Source organism: Enhydra lutris, unplaced genomic scaffold (assembly GCF_002288905.1).
Source record: "Enhydra lutris kenyoni isolate GAN:26980312 unplaced genomic scaffold, ASM228890v2 scaffoldscaffold17, whole genome shotgun sequence".
In the NCBI taxonomy this organism is placed as follows: domain Eukaryota; kingdom Metazoa; phylum Chordata; class Mammalia; order Carnivora; family Mustelidae; genus Enhydra; species Enhydra lutris.
The window spans coordinates 6,006,273-6,024,557 of NW_019154101.1; the positions used below are offsets into that span (position 1 = coordinate 6,006,273).

Here is an 18,285-nt window from a genome sequence, read left to right on the forward strand (position 1 = left end):
TTGTTTTAATTTGCATGTCCTGATTGTTAATATGTTTGATCAACTCTTCAAACGCTTATTGCTTTTGGGGTTTCCTTTTCTATAAATTGTCTTTGCCCATTTTCCTGCTGGGATAGCTTTATTTTATTTGCACAATCTAATCTAGAGGATATAATCACTTGGCAATATCAAACACTGCAAATATTGTCTCTCATTTGTTACCTGTATATTAATTTTGCCTATGGGCCCTTTGTTAAATAGAAGTACCTATTTTGATGCAATTAAATTCATACATACACCTTCAACTGGTTTGTATTTTGAGGTTTTAAGAAGTTCTTTCCTGGGGCACCTGGCTGGTCAGTCGGTTAAATGGCTGCCTTCGGCTCGGGTCATGATCCCAGGGTCCTGGGATTGAGCCCCACCATCAGGCTCCCTGCTCAGCAGGAAGCCTGCTTCTCCCTCTCCCTCTCCTGCTCCCACTGCTTGTGCTCTGTCAAATAAATAAATTAAGTCTTAAAAAAAAAAAAAATAGTTCTTCCCCAAACCCAGGTCACAAAAATATTCTTTATTTTCTTCTGTTAACCTTTTGGTTTTATCTTCCACATTTAGGTGGAATACATTATACCTATGCATATGATGTAGAATAAAGTTTAACTTCTCAATATATACTGAGCTCTTTTTTTCTCAAGACCATCTACTAAACAATCTAACTTTTATCTATCAGTTGTGGTGTCATCTTTGTAATATATTAAGTTCCTACATCTCCTTGGGTCTACATCTCAGCTAATATGTGCAAGTAGTCTATTTATTCCTATACCATACCACGTTATATTACTATAGCTTTGTAGTATATCTGAATATCTGCTGGAAGTTCCCTTTTTTCTCTTTTTTAAAAATGTTGATGTAGCTATTCAAAAACTCTTCTTTATTCTTCCACACATCACTTAGGATAAGTGTATAGAACCTCTCAAAAATACCTAGCTAAAATTCTGACAGAGGTTACTTAGAATTTATTGACAAACTTCAGGAGTAAGAACACTGTTATAAAAGAAAATTATCATGTCCATGATTATTTCTTAAGTTTTCTACTGAGGTTAAAAAGTTTTCTTCAGATGAATCCTTTATATTCTTGATTAGATTAATATTTAGATACTCTCTAGGTTTTAAGCGAAAACATATTTTTTAAAAATATTTTTTTAGTTGCTTAAGGATGATGAAAAGTAGCAGCGCTGATTTTTAGGACCCTAGATGAAACTCAAGGCAGTTCTTACAGTTTGTTGAATTCTGTTGTGTTTTTCTCCCAAGGTAAATGAATATATATAGTCTGTATATGGCAATTTTATCTCTTTCCTTATAATATTAATGCATTTTATTTTTCTTCCTTTATACTGTTGACAAGGACCTCCAATGATATAATAAACAGCAGCAGTAAAAGTAGGCACCCTTGCCTTGCTTTAGATATTAAAGAAAAACATATCTAAAGGTTCTCCATTAGTATTATGTTCATAGTAGGTTTACTAAGAATGTGACCTTCTAGGGGGAAAAAAAAAATCAAGCATGTATCTTGCCTTTTCTTTCCTATCTAAACTATATCTGAAGCTAATGAGAGGATTAAGGAAGGACTGTGATTCTTTTATAAAAGACAAGCTAATAAAGGAAATGACAAGTTAGAATATTTTGTTACCTCCTAATAATATAATGATTTAAACAACAAGCATCAGTGACATTAAATAAAAAGGTTAAAGACCTTTTTAATGGTTGCATCTGCCATGTACCTAAACCCACTGATCATCTCAACAAAAAAAAAAACAAGCAAGCATCATGTGCTTCCTGACATTAAGAATTAAGCACATCAATATTTATGAAGTTATAATTCACCCCCAATACCAAATAACAATTTAATCATGCCTAACTACCTGTTTTAGAGGACATACAAAGAATGAAAAAACATGTTAAGCAACACCATGGGGACACAATAAACAAATCCAGACTGTGGAAAATTCCACAGGACAAACGACCTGGTTTCTGAGTAATATAAGTGGAAAAAAGAAGAAAAGAAAAAAAAAAAATAAGAGAGAGAAGAACTATTACAGATTAAAAGAAAAAATGAGGAATAACAGCCAAATGCAATGTGTGGACTTTGAATCCACCTGTGAGTCAATCAGGACAATTCCACTCAGCCTAGATATTAGATAATGTTAAGGGATTTTTTTTAGGATATTAATGGTTGTAGAGAAAAAAAGCTATATTCTGAGTAAAAAGGCATGCTGCTGGAATTTGCTTTAAAGTAATCTGGCAGATGGGGTGCCTGGGTAGCTCAGTCAAGCATCAGACTCTTGACTTTGGCTCATGTCATGATCTCAGGGTCTTAAGATTGAGTCCCTTGCATCAGGATCAGCACAGGCCGTGGAGCCTGATTAACATTCTCTCTCTCTCTGCAACACCCCCTCATCCCGCTACCACAATGTTCTTGCTCTCTCTCTCTCCCAGAATCCTGGGATCATGACCAGAGCCAAAAGCAGATGCTTAACTGACTAAGCCACCCAGGTGTCTCTGCTTGCTCTCTCTTAAAAAAAAAAAAAAAAAAAAAAAAAAATCTTGCAGGGCAAGAGAAAAAAGTGTGTGTGTATATGTGTGTGCATAAAAAGAGTTGCCATATGTTGGTAATAGCTGAAGCTGAGCAGTAAGTACATTTAAGATTCATCATACCATTCATTCATTCTACTTTTAATGTTTGAAAATGTCCATAACAAAAAGTTTCTAAAAATCCAACACCAAAATATTCAGTAGTTTGCTAAGAATTTATATCATAAACAATCGCTGAAATTTATATAATGCTTTCCAGAATCAACTCAGCAAGTTTTCTTCTCTATTAAAATGGTGAATTACACTTATAATTGTTATAAAGACAAAATATTTAGATTCCTGAACTAAACTCCATTTGATTATGATGCATTATTCTTTTAGTATATTCCTGGATTCAGATAGCTAATATTTTATTTAGATACTTTTGGCTACATTAGTAAGAGAATGGCTTTAGAATCTCTTGAATTTATCAGGGATTGAAAACAAGATTATATTAGGCTCATAAAGAGTATATTAGGCTCATAAAGAGTTAAGGCACTTTTCACTTTTTCCATTTTTTGTAGTAACCTCTGTAAAAGGGGAATTAATTTTCCTTGGAAATTTGGTAGAATTTACCTATACAGTCATACCTAATTTGTGTGAGGGAAGATTTTTGATTACCATTCTACTGTTTTTCATTCAAGCTATTATTTTTCTATGAATTTATCCATTTCCTTGAAGATTTTGAAATTTTTTTTAGCATTTAGTTGTTTATAATTCTTATATTTCAGAGGTTGCCAAGCTCTTTAGTGTCTCCATAGTTTTTTTTTCAGGGTATCCCTAGACTAAAAGAAACAATTGTTTTGTTTATCAAATAAGGCTCAAACAACTTAGTAACTATTGGTCACTGAACAATTTTTTAACACTTTGGAATCAAGTTGGACACTGTTACCTTCATTGCCTATTCCACAAAGTATCTGCTTTTCAATCACAGCAATGCTGAGGACCTAGCTTTGTAAGACATACCATCACCAAAAGGAATGCGTAAGTGTGTTTCCCAATTTTTCATTCTGAATTTTATGTATCTGCATTCTTTTTATTCAGTCCTGCAAGGAAATTGGCTTAATTCCAAAGAGTCAGTATATCTCAATTTTTTACTTTTATTTTCTGACCATTTCTCTTCTCTCTCCTTTGAGTGTGCTCAATTGTTCTAACCTATTGAGCTGGATGTTTACCCTATTTATTTTTATTTTTTCTTTGAAATAATTTTCTTCATAGGAAAGGTGCAAAAATAGTAGAGTTCCTTTATACCCTAAACAAATCTTTCCTCATGTTAACAGTAATACAAGGAAATAAATATTGGCACAATATTATTAACTACAGCCCTTAATCAGAAGTAATCAGTTTTCCCACTATGGTCCCTTTTTCTCTTTCAGGATACAATACAAGATCCCACATTGTATTAGACGTCATGGCTCCTTAAGTCTCCTCCAAATTCTAACAGTTTCTCAGCCTTCTCTCGATTTTTGTGAGCATACCCTTTTGAGAAATGTTGGTTAGTTATTTTGTAGAGGTCCCACAATTTGGGTTTGTCTGACATGTTCATGATTAGATTAAGTTAGGTATTTTTGGCAAAGATACTACAGAAGTGATGTTGCAGGAAGTGATGCTCTGTCCTCAGTACATTGTAACATGGGGCACATGATGCTGATCTGATATGCCGTAGTACTGGTGGCATTAACTTTGCTTACTTTGTTAAGATGGTGTCTGCCACAATGTCTACAATAACCAAACTATGGAAAAGAGCCTATCTGTCCATCAACAGACAAATGGATAAAGAAGATGTGGTCTATACATACAATGGAATATTATGCAGCCATCAAAAAACACCGAAATCTTTGCCATTTGCGACAACATGGATGGAACTAGAGGGCATTATGCTAAGCAAAGTAGTCTATCAGAGAAAGACAATTATCATATGATCTCTCTGATATGAGGAATCTGAGAAAGAAGACATAAGATCATAGTGGAAAGGAGGGAAAAATGAAACAAAATGAAACCAGAGAAGGAGACAAAACACAAGAAACTCTTCATCTCAGGAAACACACTGAAGTTTGCTGGAGTGGAGGGGGGTGGGAGGAATGGACTTGGGGAGGGTATGTGCTATGGTGAGCATTAAGAATTGTGTAAAACTGATGAATCATAGACCTGTACCCCTGAAACAAATAATACATATTAATTTTAAAAAATGGTATCTGGGGGTGCCTGGGTGGCTCAGTGGGTTAAAGCCTCTGCCTTCGGCTCGGGTCATGATCCCAGGGTCCTGGGATTGAGCCCCACATCGGGCTCTCTGCTCAGCAGGGAGCCTGCTTCCTCCTCTCTCTCTGCCTGCCTCTCTGTCTACTTGCAATCTCTGTCAAATAAATAAAATCTTTTTTAAAAAAAAAGGTATCTGCCAGATTCCTTCACTATAAATTTGCTACTGTACTTTTTATAATTAAATATATTTGGGGAGATACTTTGAGACTATGCAAATATCCTATTTCTCAAACTTTCATCTACTACTTTTAGCATTTATCAATGGATCTTGTCTACAGTTACTGATATGTTATTTGCCTAATGATAACTTTCTATTTTCTGCATTCCTGTCTTATTTATTAATTGGAATTTTTCAGCATGGGAAAACTACTGAAAACATCCCTTCTCTCCCATTTATTTATTCATCCAAATACTTCTATCAGTGTGGACTCATGAATATTTATTTTATTCTATGGGTTAGAGTTTAATCCAATCATTTTACTATTCAAACGGTTTCAACTGTGACCACCAGGAGCTCTTTCAGGTTGGCCCCTGTGCCCTTTCAACATGTTCCCTCTTTTTCTTGGGGGAAGAGAGCAACACAACATGTTCCAAACTTAATTTGTATTTTCTCTGTCCCAGCCCTGGAATCAATCATTTCATCATGGAGCTCTAATTCCTTTTATTGGACACCAGTATTAAGAAACCAGAATCTGGGTATTAGATGTGCTCACTGCTACAGGAGTTCCATTGTTCTAGACCCTTTCAGCAGACAAAACCAGGAAATGTATAGCTATTTTTTAGTATTTTATTTTTTTCATCATGATAAGTGTACTCTTTAAACCCCATCTCCTATTTCCCCCATCTCCCACCAACCTCCCCTCCAGTAACCATCAGTTCATTCTCTATAGTTAGAGTCTGTTTCTTAGCTTGTCTCTCTCTTTTCTCTGCTTGTTTGCTTTGTTTCTTAAATTCCACATGAGTATGATCATACAATATTTGTCTTTGACTTACTTCCCTTAGCAGTATACTTTCTAGCTTTATCCACATTGTTGCAAATAGCAAGATTTCTTTTTTTTTTTTTTTTTTTAATGGCCAAATAATAGCCCACTGTGTAATATATGCCACATCCTCTTTACCCATTTCACCTATTGATGGACACTTGGGCTCTTCCACAGTTTGGCCATTATGAATAATGCTGCAATAAATCGGGATACGTGTATCCTTTGAATGAGTGTTTTTGTATTTTGGGGGCAAATATCTGGCAGTATGATTACTGGATCATTAGGTAGTTCTATTTTTAAGTTGTTGAGGAACCTCCATTTTGTTTTCCATAGTGGGTGTACCAGTTTGCATTCCTACCAATTGCTTTTTCTTCACATCCTCATCAACACTTGGTTGTTTGTTTTGATTTTGGTCACTCTGACAGGTGTGAGGTGGTATTTCACTGTACTTTTGATTTGTAATTCCCTGATGAATGATGTTGGGCATCTTTTTCATGTGTCAGCCATCTGAATGTCTTCTTTGGAGAAATGTCTATTCATGTCTTCTGCCCATTTTTAATTTGGATTACTTGTCTTTCGGGTATTGAGTTGTAGGAGTTCTTTACAAGTTTTGGATACCAACCCTTTATCAGTTATGTCATTTGCAAAGAGCTTCTCCCATTCATAGGCTGCCTATTAGTTTTGTTGATTGTTTCCTTCGCTGTGTTTAAGTTTTATTTTCTCTTGCCTCAGGAGATATATCTAGAAAAACATTGTTACGGCTGATGTCAAAGAGATTACTGCTGATGCTCTTTTCAGGATTTTTATGGTTTCAGATCTCACATTTAGGTGTTCAATCCATTTTCAATTTATTTTTGTATATGATGAAAGAAAGTGGTCTAGTTTCATTCTTTTGCACGTGGCTGTCCAGTTTTTCCAACACCATTTGTTGAAGAGACTGTTTTCCCCATTGTATACTCATTCCTCCTTTCTTGAAAATTAATTGATCATACACTTACAGGTTTATTTCTGGATTTTCTACTCTGTTCCATTGATCTGTGTATCTATTTTTTTTTAATATTTTATTTATTTATTTGACAGAGAGAGATCACAAGTAGACAGAGAGGCAGGCAGAGAGACAGAGAGAGGGAAGCAGACTCCCTGCCGAGCAGAGAGCCCGATGTGGGACTTGATCCCAAGACCCTGAGATCATGACCTGAGCCGAAGGCAGAGGCTTAACCCACTGAGCCACCCAGGCGCCCTGTGTATCTATTTTTATGCTAGTACTATACCGTTTTAATTACAACCACTTTGGGGCACCTGGGTGGCTCAGTCAGTTGAGTATCCAACTCTTGAGTCTGGCTCAGGTCATGATATCAGGGTCCTGGGACTGAGCACTGATTTGGGTTCCATGCTCAGCGGGGAGTCTGCTTGAGGATTTCTCTCCCTCTGCTCATGTACGCATACACGCTTCCCTCTCTCTCTGATAAATAAATCTTAAAAAAAAATTATTACCATTTTGTGTTTTTTTAAGATTTTACTTGCTTATTTATTAGAGAGGGAGCGAGCGAGCGAGCGAGCAAGTGCGCGCAAGTACAAGGAGGGGGGAGGGGCAAAGGGAGAAGCAGACTTCCTTCTCGGCAGGGAGCCTGACGTGGGACTCAATCCCAGGACCCAGGATCATGACCGAGTGGAAGGCAGATGCTTAAAGGACTGAGCCACCCAGGCGCCCTATTTTGTAATGTAACTTGAAATTTGGGATTCTGATACTTTCATTTTTGTTTTTCTTTTTCAAGACTACTTTGGCTATTCAAGGTCTTTTGGGCTTCCATACAGATTTTATGATTGTTCTAGTTCTGTGAAAAATGTGTTGGTATTTTGATAGGGATTCTAGAGACTATGGATTGCTTTGGACAGTACAGACATTTTAATACTTGTTCTTCCAACCCATGAACATTCCACAGAATGTCTTTCCCATTTCCTTGCATTGTCTTGAATTTCTTTTATCAGTCTTTTATAATGTTCAGAATACAGGTCTTTTACCTCTTTGGTTAAGTTTATTCCTAGATATTTTATTGTTTTTGGTGCAATTGTAAATGGAATTGCTTTCTTAATTCACTTTCTGCTGCTTCATTATTAGTGTACAGGAATGCAACAGATTTCTGTTCACTGATTTTGTAAACTGTGACTTTACTGAATTTGTTTTATCAGTTCTAGTAGCTTTTTGGGAAGTCTTTAGGGTCTTCTATATATACTATCATGTCACCTGCAAACACCGAGAGTTTTACTTCTTCCTTACCAATTTAGATGCCTTTAATTTATGTTCTCTAAATTGCTCTGGCTAGGACTTCCAGTACTGTGTTGAACAAAAGTGGTAAGAGTGGACATCCTTGTCTTGTTCCTGACCTTAGGGGAAAAATTCAGTTTTTCACCATTAAATAGGATGTTGGCTGTGCGTGTTTCATATAAGGCCTTTATTGCGCTGAGATATGTTCCCTCTAGGTCTACTTTGCAGAGGGTTTTTTTCTCATGAATGGATGTTGTACTTTGTTAAATGCTTTTTCTGCAACTACAGAAATGATTATATGGTTTCTATCCTTCCTCTTACTGATGTGACATATCATGTAGATTGTTTTGTGAATACCGAACCACTTGATTGTGGTGTACAATTTTTTTAATGTATTGTTGGATTCGGTTTGCTGTTATGTTGTTGTGGATTTTTCCATCTATATTCATAAGAAATATCTGGCCTGTGGTTCTCTTTTTTTGTGGTGTCTTTATCTAGTTTTGATATACTGGCCTCACAAAATGAATCTGAAAGTTTTCCTTTCTCTCGTGTTTTCTTCAGATTAGTTTGAGAAAATGTGTGACGGAATTCACCCGTGATCCCATCTGGTTCTACTTTTGTTTTTTGGAATTTTTAAATTACAGATTCAATTTAATTGCTGGTAATCGGTCTGTCCAAATTTTCTATTTCTTCCTGTTTAAGTTTTGGTAGGTTGTATGTTTCTAGTAATTTATCCATTCCTTCTAAGTTGTCCAATTCATTGGCATATAGGTTTTCATGATATTCTGTAACAACTGTTTGTATTTCTGTTGTGTTGGTTGTTATTTCTTTCACTAGTGATTTTGTTTATTTGGGTTTTCCCTCTCTTTTTAAAAATGAGTCTTGATACAGATTTACCAATTTTGTCGATCTTTTCAAAGAACCGTGTCCTGGTTTCATTGATCTGTTTTTTTGTTTTAGTTTCTATATCATTTATTTCTGCTTTACTCTTTATTATTTCCTTCCTTTTGCTGGGTTTGGATTTTGTTCTTTTTCTAGCTCCTTTAGGTAAAAGGTTTGGTTGAGATTTTTCTTGCTTCTTAAGGCAGGCCTATATTGCTATAAACTTTCCTCTTAGAATCACTTTGGCTATATCCCAAAGATTCTGGACTGTTTTGGTTTTGTTTTCATTTGTTTTCCACCACATAGCTTATTTTTAACCGTTCTTTCTTCTTGGCAAATGTTTTTTAAGTATGTATTTCCTACTGAATGAATACTCCCTTAGCTATGTCCCCAAAATTTCAACATGTTTTTATCATTCAGTTCTATTTCTAAATTTTCTTACTGATTTCAGTGATATTCTTTTACTTAACATTAGCAATGTTAGTTTCCAAACATAAAATTTATTTAACCTACTCTTTCATAGTTTCGAATTTTATTAAACATAGGGGGAAAACAATCTGTATGGCTCTGAGCCTCAAGAATTAACTGAAGTTTCCTTTATGTTAAATAAACACATTGCTTTTCAAAAATTAAGAGGTAATTCACATATAAAATTCATCTTTTTAAAAATGTCCACCTTAGAGGCACCTGGCTGTCTCTGTCAGTGGAGCATGTGACTCTTGATCTCAGGATCACGAGTTCAAGCCCCATGTTGGATGTAGGACTTATGTTAAAAAACACACACACACACACACACACAAAAACACACAAAAAAAGGGACGCCTGGGTGGCTTAGTGGGTTAAGCAACTGCCTTTGGCTCAGGACATGATCCCAGAGTCTGGGATGGAGTCCCATATCTGGCTCCTTGCTCAATAGGGAGCCTGCTTCTTCCTCTACTTGCCTCTCCCCTTGCTTGTGCTTGTGTGCTCTCTCTCTGACAAATAAATAAATAAAATCTTTAAAAAACACAAAAACAAATACAATGGCTTATTAATGTTTTAAAAAGTGTCCAACTTGGTAGCTTTGTAATATTACAAGGTTGCACAAACAACCAACCAGAATGTTTGGAGAAATGTCTATTCAGATCCTTTGCACATTTTTAAAATTTGGTTGTCTTTTTGTGTCCTTTAATTTTCTAGGATAAATTCTATTTGTCAGATATAAAAATTGTTATTCCAGCTTTCTACTGTATTGTAGTTTTGGCTGGCAGTTTTTTCTCCGTTTCTATTCCTATTTTTAGTGACTTTCAGTTTTACTTTGCCTCTCATAAACAGAATTTTTGGGTTTCTATAAATCGACCTGGGAGCCACTCTCTTTACATAACTACAAAGAAAAGTAATGCCAGACCCTTGTTCTCTAAGAGCTCATCATTTAACAGAAAAGACAAATGTGTACAGTTACAGGACCAGTTGTTAATTGCCATATTAAAGGTATGTTGGTTTGGTGAAAGCACACAAAGATCCCTGAGATTTTAGAGCTTTAGCAAAAGCAGTCATCTCCAATCTCTCTTGAATCACACGTTTCTTATTAAAATGTTTAAAGCACACACTATGTAAAAACATTTGTATTACACCCATATCTCCATAGTAATTTTACATATATTTTTAAGTTATATTTATGCTTTACTAGTATGTAGTAAAATTTGTCCCTCACTTACACTACTGTGTAACTGGAGTCCCAGTGGAAAATATGAGGCAGAAAGTATATTTGAAAAAGTAATAACCTGAACTTTCCAAATTTGGTTAAAGACATCAACTTATGATCCAAGAAACTCAAGGATATAAAAAAAGAACATACAGTGAGGCATATCACAGTCACAACTGCTGACATCCAACAATAAAGTAAGGATCTTGAAAAGCCAGCTAGAGAAAAACAGCACACTTAATACAGAGCCACATACATATGCTAATAAAAAAGGACATCATCAAAGCTAACAGAGGTCAGAAGACAATGGAACAAGATCTTTAAAATGCTGAAGGGGGGGAGAGTATCAACCCAGAATTCTATATTCATGAAAATATCGCTAAAAAATTAGAGCGACTTCCAGTTTCTAGTGAACATGTAAGTTTGGAGGTTGCCACACTGTCCTAACAAGTAAAAAAGTTAAACAAACTGAAAAGCCAACAATACTACTTAGATTTCCAAAGGAGTAAGGTTACAGTCTACCCCTGAAATTACAGAGACCAATAAATGAATACAGAGACAACTTGTGAGAGCAGAAACCCACAAACACAAACCTCTACAGGAACCAGTGCTGAGGTAGGGAAACCTGAACTGTACCTGCCAAACTGCTGGAGGCTCAGTGTGAATGTCTGAGAGATTAAAACTCCTGTCACTGGGAACCAGAGGGGTACCCAGTCATCGGGGGCCCTAACATTTTGGTGAGTTTTATTTCCTGGAATTCTACTAGGTTTTCACAGTGTACATCAGAAAAAAAATCTCAAATTTCCGGCAGGTAGGAAAAAGAAGGAACCATTCTGAAATATGCAAGGGCATTCTGTTCTTAAAAAGTCTGCCCTCAGAAGAAACTATAATCAGAGCTTAACCAGCTGGGGTTTTATCAGAGTCTAACTGACCTGGAAAAGAGAATTATCCACTTCCAGCCCACTCTAGCCATCTTGTCCCACATAAAGACCAGGGGGTGGGGATGGTGGGGGGTGTGGGGGTGGGCAGGCGGGGCGGTGGGGTAATGAAAGGCACCTGAGAAGTTCAGAGTCCAGAGGTACAGACTCACTAGAAGACTGAGATCTCATCATAGAATAGAAAATGTTTCCCCTTTCCCATACCTTACTACCACATCACTAAAGGCCTATGGTATTCCTTTTACCTGGTATATCATATGCCTGCCTGGCTATCAAAAAAAAAAAAAAAATTTTTTAAGACTAAAAGGCAAAAATTTAGTTTGAAGAGACAGAGCAAGCATCAAAATCAGACTCATGTTATGTCAGAAATGTTGGATTTATGGGGTGCCTGGGTGGCTCAGAGGGTTAATAAAACTGAGAGTTGCTGGAGGGGAGGGTGGTGGGAAGGATGGGGTGGCTGGGTGATTGGGGAGGGTATGTGCTATGGTGAGTGCTAAGAATTGTGTAAGACTGATGAATCACAGACCTGTACCCCTGAAACAAATAATACATTATATGTTAATTTTAAAAAATTTAGGGGCGCCTGGGTGGCTCAGTGGGTTAAGCCGCTGCCTTCGGCTCAGGTCATGATCCCAGGGTCCTGGGATCGAGTCCCGCATCGGGCTCGCTGCTCAGCAGGAAGCCTGCTTCCCTTCCTCTCTCTCTGCCTGCCTCTCTGCCTACTTGTGATCTCTCTCTGTCAAATAAATAAATAAAATCTTTAAAAAAAAAAAAATTTAAAAGATAAGATACTCACAAATGACACTAAAGACATAGGGCTGATATCCAAGATCTATAAAGAATTCCTCAAATTCAACACTCAAAAAACAGATAATCACGTCAAAAAATGGGCAGAAGACGTGAACAGACATTTCTCCAAAGAAGACATACAAATGGCTAACAGACACATGAAAAAATGTTCATCGTCATTAGCCATCAGGAAGATTCAAATCAAAACCACAGTGAGATATCACCTTATACCAGTTAGAATGGCCAAAATCAATAAGAAAATAAACAACGTGTGTTGGAAAGGATGTGGAGAAAGCGGAACCCTTACACTGTTGGTGAGAATGCAAGTTGGTGCAGTCACTTTAGAAAAGTGTGGAGATTCCTTAAGAAATTAACAAGAGAGCTACCCTATGACCCTGCAATTGCACCACTGGGTATTAATCCCAAAGATACAGATGTAGTGAAAAGAAGGGCCACCTGTACCCCAATGTTCATAGCAGCAATGGCCACAGTTGCCAAACTTGGAAAGAGCCAAGATGCCCTTCAACAGACAAAAGGATAAAGAAGATATGGTCCATATATACAATGGAGTATTATGCCTCCATCAGAAAGGATGAATACAGGGCGCCTGGGTGGCTCAGTGGGGTTAAGCCTATGCCTTCAGCTCAGGTCATGATCTTGGGGTCCTGGGATCGAGCCCCACATCGGGCTCTCTGCTCAGCAGGGAGCCTGCTTCCCCGTCCCCTCTCTCTGCCTGCCTCTCTGCCTACTTGTGATCTGTGTCAAATAAATAAATAAAATCTTTAAAAAAATGTTGGATTGGTCAGATCTGAAACTGAAAACAACTATAACTAATATATTAGGGTCTCTAATGGATATAGTAGACAGCATGCAAGAACAGAGGGCAATGGAAGCAGAGATGGAAATGTAAAGAAAGAACCAAAAAGAAAACCTAGAGATCAAAACATTGTAAAAGAATGAAGAATGCCTTTCATGGGCTTATTAGTAGACTGGACAAAGCTGGGCAAAGAATCCTTGAGTTGAGGATATCTCAACAATCTGAAAAGCAAACAGAAAAAGACAAAAAAAAAAAAGTACAAAATATCCACAAAATGTGAGACAACTACGAAAGATATAAATGTATATTTAACAGGAATACCAGAGAAGAGAAAAAGAAGAAAGAAAAAGGAGGGATGCCTGAGTGGCTCAGTTGGTTAGGTGTCTGCCTTTGGCTCAGGTCATGATCCCAGGGTCCTGGGATGGAGTCCTACACTGGGGGGCGGGGAGGGGGTGGGCGGGCCCTTGCTCAGCAGGGAGTCTACTTATCCCTCTGCCTGGTGCTCCCCTAGCTTGTTTGCTCTGACAAGTAAATGAGTAAAATCTTAAAGAAAAAAAAAGGCAAAAAAGAAAAGGGGACAGAAGAACTCTTTGAAATAGAAATTACTGAGAATTTCCCTAAAATAACGTCAGACATCAAACTACAGATCCAGAAAGCTCAGAGAACATCAAGACAAATGCCAAAAAGACGATTCCTAGGTATATTATTTTCAGATTACAGAAAATGAAAGATAAAGCCACAAAAGGAGAAAAACACTTTACCTAACAGAAGAATAAAGATAAGAATTCTATCTGGATTTCTCAGAAACCATGCAAGTTAGAGGAGGGTAGAGTGGAATACTTAAAATGTTGGAAGGATATGGGTGCCTGGGTGGCTCAGTCCTTAAGAGTCTGCCTTTGGCTTAGGTTATGATCCCAGGGTCCTGGGATCAAGCCCTGCATGGGGCTCCCTGTTCAGCAGGAAGCCCGCTTTTTCCTCTCCCACTCCCCCAGCTTGTGTTCCCTCTCTGTCTCTCTCTGTCAAATAAATAAATAAAATCTTAAAAAAAAAAAAAGTTGAAGGATAAACCCCACAACCTACAACTCTGTATCTGCAAAATTATCTTTCAAAAGTGAAGGAGAAAGAAAAAATTTTCTCAGACGAAGAAACTTGGATTAACTGTAAATATGTACTGCAAATTCTAGGGCAACCACAGAATAAAGTGGAAAAAAAAAGTATAACAAATGTTGTAATAGGTAGGAATGGCTATAGTAACATCTGATAAAGTAGACCTGAGGCAAGGAATATTAGCAGAATTAATAAAGGACACGGACAATTCATAATGATAAAAGGGTCAATATGAAAGGAAATCACAGCAATTATAAACATCTATGTATGTGGCTTATAAAAGAGCTGAAAGATAACTGAAAAATAAACTGATAAAACTCGAAGAAATAAATAAATCCACAATCACATTAGAGTATTTTCATACCCTTTTCTCAGTAATTGATAAAAATTAGTCATAAAAATCACTAAATAAGCACACAGACGACCTGATCAGCACTACCAACCACCTTGTTCTAATTGACATTTATAGGATATTATAACCAACAACTGCCAAATACACCTTCTTTTCAAGTATATAAGGAATGTTCAAGACTGGCCATGATCCTGAATCATAAAACAAGTTTTTTTTTTTTTTTTAAGATTTTTTAAACTTGCAGGGAGCCAGCCATGGGGCTCGATCCCAGGACCCTGAGATCAGACCTGAGCTGAAAGCAGACCCTTAACTGACTGAGCCACCCAGGCGCTCCTCATAAAACAAGTCTTAATAAATTTCAAGAATGAAACCTTATAGAACATTTGTGTAAGAAATAAATTATAGTATCTAGGAAAGCCTCAAGTTTATGGAAATTAAATAATATACTTCTAAGTAACTGAGAGATTAAAGAATAAAATATAAGCACATTAAATCTAAAGTAAGCAGAAAGGAGAGTAACAATAGGAGCAAAAATCAATGAAACAGGGGCGCCTGGGTGGCTCAGTGGGTTAAAGCCTCTGCCTTAGGCTCAGGTCATGATCCCAGGGTCCTGGGATCGAGCCCCACACTGGGCTCTCTGCTCGGCGGGGAGCCTGCTTCCTCCTCTCTCTCTGCCTGCCTCTCTGCCTACTTGTGACCTCTGTCTGTCAAATAAACAAAATCTTTAAAAAAAAAAAATCAGTGAAACAAAACACATAAAAGAGAACATTAACAAAGCCAAAAATGGATTCTTTGGAAAGATTTAGAAAACTGATTAACAACAGAAAACACAAATCACTAATATCAGAAATTAAAGAGGGGACCTCACTACAGATACTACAGACATCAATATAGCATAAGAAAATACTATGTATAACTTTATATCAATAAATTTGAATTATACAATCAAACATATTTCTTGACACAAGATGAAATATAGTTCTGAACAACTATAATAAGTATGAAAGAAATCTGTCATCAAAAACTTCCTTTCACAGGGGCACCTGGGTGGCTCAGTGGGTTAAAGCCTCTGTCTTCAGCTCAGGTCATGATCCCAGGGTCCTGGGAGCGAGCCCTGCATCAGGCTCTCTGCTCGGCAGGGAGCCTGCTTCCTCCTCTCTCTGCCCACCTCTCTGCCTACTTGTGATCTCTGTCAAATAAATAAATAGAATCTTAAAAAACAAACAAAAACTTCCTTCAACAAAAACACCAGGTTTTGACAGTTTTACTGAAAAATTTTATCAAACACTTAAGAAATCGTATCAATTTTACATAGATTCTTCAGAAAATGTAGAAAAAATACTTCCTAATTCATTTTATAAGGCCAGCATTAACTCAGATATAAAAACCAAAGTCAATTGTAGAAGGTGACAGACTGGTATACTGCATAGAACACAATCACAAAAGTCTTTAACACAGTATTAGCAAACGGAAATCAAGTAATACATAAAAATTATAATACATGATAATCAAGTTGGGTTTATCTCAGTAATGAAAAACATCTGGGGGTGCCTGGGTGGCTCAGTGAGTTAAAGCCTCTGCCTTCCGCTCAGGTCATTATCCCAGGGTCTTGGGATGGAGCCCCGCAGCATCGGGCTCTCTGCCCAGCAGGGAGCATGCTTCCTCTTCTCTCTCTGCCTGTTCTCTGCCTACTTGTGATCTCTGTCAAATAATTAAATAAATTTAAAAAAAAAAAAAGAAAAAAGAAAAACATCTGAAAAATCAATTAAAGCAATCACTAATGGAATAAAAAAGGAAAATTATGACAATTCTGAAAGCTGCAATATAAAAGCAGTTGACAATATTCAACAGTCATTTATAATACTTTTTAAACTCTATAAACTAGAAATAGGAACTTCCTCAATGTGATCAAGGGAATGTAAGAGAAAACTATACCTAACATTATACTTAATAGTTTAAGACTGAATACCTTCCCCCCTTCCCCTAAGATTGGAAACAAAGCAAGGATGTCCCACTTTCACCAATAAGGTACAAAAAAGAAATAAAAGGTTGAAAAGGAAAAAGTAAAACTGTCCCCACTTAAAAATGACCTGATTATGTAAAAATCCTAAGGAACAAAAAACAAAACGAAAACTACTAAGCCAATTTAAGCAAGGTCACAAGACATAAATTCAGTATTAGAAACCAACTGTATTTCTTTACACTCACAGAAAAAAAATGGAAACTAAGAAAAAAAAAAGAAATATGCAGAAATAAACACAACCAAAGGTATATAGAACTTCTACATAAAACCTTTAACATATTGTTAAAGAGATTAAAGAAGACCTTAATAAATGGAGAAATACTATGATGTTCACGGACTGGAAAATTCAATATTGTTAAAATGTCAACTCTCCCCAACTGATTTACAGATTAAACACAATGCTAGGGGCACCTGGGTGGTTCAGTCAGTTAAGTGTTCCAACTCTTGTCTTCAGTTGAACTCATGATTTCATGGTATGGGATTGAGCCCCGCATCAGGTGCTGTTGCTCAGTGCGGAATCTGCTTGATTCCCTCTCCCTCCTACAAATTCTCTCTCTCTCAAACAAATAAAATCTTTAAAAATCAAAATGAAACAAAAACACAATCCTAATCATAACCTCAGCAGTCTTTCTTAAACAGTAACAACTGACAAGCTATAATTCTGAAATTCATAAAATGCAAATGATTTGAACTAGACAAAATTTAAAGGAACATAAATTCCAGATGCCTGGGTGGCTCATTCAGTTAAGCCTCTGTCTTTGACTCAGGTCATGATCCCAGAGTCCTGGGATCAAGTCCCACATCGGGCTCCTTCCTTGCTCAGCTGGGAGCCTACCTCTCCCTCTGCCTGCTGCTTCCCCTGGTTGTGCTCTCTTGCTCTTTCTGACAAATAAATAAATAAAATCCTAAAAATAAATTAATTAATTTAAAAAAATAAAGGAACAGAATTTTAAGATTTATACTAATCAGTTCAAGGCTAACTATGGCAAGACCAGCAAGATAATATGGTTATTGCCGTAAGAAGAGCCATCTCAGTGAATGGAATACAGTAGTCCCCCCTTATCTGCGGTTTTGCTTTCAGCAGTTTCAGTTACCTGTGGTCAACCAAAGTCTGGAAGCAGATAATCATCTTTCTGATATGGTCAGAAGATAAGTAATGGCCTAATGCTATATCACAATGTTTATGTTATTCACCTCACTTCATTTCATCATGTAGGCATTTTATCATTTCACGTCATCACAAAAAAGGGTGAACACGTACAATAATGAGAGACCACATTCACATACCGTTTATTACAGTACACTGTTATCATTGTTGTGCTTTGTTAATCTCTTCCTGTGCCTAATTTATAAATTCAACTTTATCACAGGTATGTATATAGAACAAAAACCACAGTATATATAGGGTTTGGTATTATGAATGGTTTCAGGCATCCATTGGGGGTCTAGGAACATATCCCATGTGGATAAAAGAGGGCTACAATAGATTAGGGTGTTCCGAAATAGACCCACACTTATGTGGTCAAATGTTTTTTCATAAGGTACCAAAGCAATTCACTAGGGAAAAGAAAAAATGGTGCT

General features: G+C 36.8%; 1 protein-coding gene across 8 annotated transcripts in view; it reads right to left on the minus strand.

Moving 5' to 3' along the window:
* Positions 1-18,285, minus strand: part of LOC111147518 (ubiquitin protein ligase E3 component n-recognin 2) — a 126,765-nt gene that overhangs the window by 87,683 nt on the left and 20,797 nt on the right. The window lies entirely within an intron of this gene.